General features: G+C 45.0%; 1 pseudogene; it reads left to right on the top strand.

Annotated features, from left to right (window-relative positions):
- The window catches only part of LOC102773560, a 34,396-nt pseudogene extending 32,220 nt beyond the window's left edge, over positions 1-2,176 (top strand).
- The last annotated feature ends 379 nt before the right edge of the window (positions 2,177-2,555 follow it).

Below are 2,555 nucleotides of genomic sequence, written 5' to 3'. Positions count from 1 at the left end.
CCAAAGACATTTTTAAATAAATAAAAAATCATTCTTAATCCGTATGATATCTCTAGGAACCCTGAGGAGACAAAACAATCTTCAAAAATCGCCAAGTTTCCTGATTTCAAAACACACTTCAAAGCTAAAGTAAGAGTAGAGTGGTACTGACATAAAGATAGACATACAGACCAATGGAACAGAATAGAGAGACCGAAAGTAACACCCTTTATATTATCAAATAATCCTCACGAAGTTGCCAAGACCACACAATGGGGAAAAGACAGACTTCCACAAAAGTTATTGGGAAAATTGGATATTCTCAAGTAAAAGTATCTTATACGACATATAAAACTTAATTCACCAAAAACCATAACACTCACAGAATAGTCAGGGGAAAAACTTGCTGACATTGTAGTTAACAATAGTTTCTTGGATATGATACCAAAAGCTCAGGGAACAACGGAAAATAGAAAATGGGCTACAGCATGGCCAGCATGGCTCAGTGGTTGAGCATCAAACTATGAATCAGGAGTTTGAGGTTCAACACCCAGTCAGGGCACATGCCCTGATTTGGGGCTCAATCCCCAAGAAGGAGCATGCAGGAGGCAGCCAATAAATGTTTCTCTCTCATCATTGATCTTTCTATCTCTCTCCCTCTCATCACTGATCTATCTATCCTTCTCCCTTTCTTTCTGAAATCAATAAAAATGAACATTTTTAAAACGGATGCCTGCTTATCAAAGGAGAAAACTATCCCAGACCCAATTTCTATTGTGCCTGCCATCAGCTGAGGGGGAGCAGAGTTCGTCACCCCAACGCGTGCCTCTTTAGGACATGGAATATTTTAACCTGGTTATTTTTAAGGAACAGAAGATGCAGAAAGAACTCCTGACCTTCCCCCTAATATTTACACCGAGGCCCTGTCCAGGGAGGCAGCTACATCACAGTAACCACAGTTACTAAGAACTAAGGGTCATAGACAGAGGAACAATCAATAAAAATATATTTAAAAAGAATATGGGACTACATTAAACTTAAAAACTATTAGCCATCAAAAACACAATAAACTCTCCAGTTCCATCCATGCCTGCCGTTGCAAATGGTAACTGGAGAGCATTATGCTAAGTGAAATAAGCCAGTCAATGAAAGAAAAATACCACATGATCTCACTTATTCATGGATAATTGAGACCATTATAAACTTTTGAACAATAATAGATACAGAGGCAAAGCTGCCTCAAACAGAGTGTCAAACTGCATCGGGAAGGCCGTGGAGGGTTCGGGGGCGGGAGGTAGGGGGGTAAGAGATCAACCAAAGGACTTGTATGCATGCATATAAGCATAACCAATGGACATAAGACACTGGGGGATAGGGGAGGCTAGGGGACTGTCTAGGGCGGGGGAAAAAATGGACACATATGTAATACCCTTTGTAATAAAAAATAAAATTAAAAAAAAACACAATAAACTGAGTGAAAAATAAACCTTCAGAGCAGGTGTGGCGGTTGCTGGGCCTCAGGGCCCTCTCCCTGGGCGCGGGGCGGTTGTGGGCACTGGGGAACAGCTGAGGTCGCTGGCCCTGGGGCGGCTTTGGACCAGCGCTCAGCCTTGTCTGCCTGCCCCCCACAGCGCGCAAGGCCTGCATGGCGGGCCTGGCCTGGAGGAGTGGACAGAGTGGGCAGCCAGTGCAGAGGAGGCCGCTGACAAGGGGTGCTGGGAACCAGACGCCGCAGATCACAAGGGGCCCAAGTTTGACATCGATATGTTGGTTTTGCTTCTGAGGCAAGAGAATGCAAGAGACATCTGCGTGATCCCGGTTCTTCCCGAAATGAGATCCACAGATTACTTTGTGATGGGAGCGGAACTTCCACCCGACACTTACATTCCAAGGCCTACTACATCGTGAAAATGTACAAATTCCTAAAAAGTTAAAATGAGCCTCATGTGAAAATTGAAGGGAAGGACACTGATGACTGGCTCTGTGTGGACTTTGGCAGCATGGTGATTCATTTGATGCTTCCAGAGACCAGAGAAATGTATGAACTGGAGAAGTTATGGACCCTGCGTTCTTATGATGACCAGTTAGCTCAGATCGCACCTGAGACATTATCTGAAGACTTCATTCTTGGAATAGAAGATGACCCTTCCTCCCTGACTCCAATGGAGTTCAAATGTGAATAAAATACTGGTTTACTAAAAAAAAAAAGAGAGAGAGAAAAAAGAAATAAATAAACCTTCAGAATGAGAAAACGTATTTAAAATTATATATATATATAATAAAGGGGGATATGCAAATTGACCACCACCCCATAACTGTCAAGATGGCTGCACCCACAGCAGAGGCCGAGTTCCTGCAATGAGCCTTAACGAGCAACCAGCAGGGACCTGAGGCTGCGTGGCTCTGGGCCAGGGGCAGGAGTACTGAGGCCGTACCTCCTGCCCAGCAGGGCTTGACGGGATCTCAGGCCATGTCCCCCATCTGGCAGGGCTTCACAGAGGACCTCAGGCCTTGCCACAGCACCAGGTTGAGCGACCTGAGGCCACGCCACCCCATCCAGCAGGGCTTGATGGGGA

Source organism: Myotis davidii, unplaced genomic scaffold (genome assembly GCF_000327345.1).
Source record: "Myotis davidii unplaced genomic scaffold, ASM32734v1 scaffold804, whole genome shotgun sequence".
NCBI classification, from domain to species: Eukaryota; Metazoa; Chordata; class Mammalia; order Chiroptera; family Vespertilionidae; genus Myotis; species Myotis davidii.
This window is presented reverse-complemented; position numbering and strand designations above follow the sequence as displayed.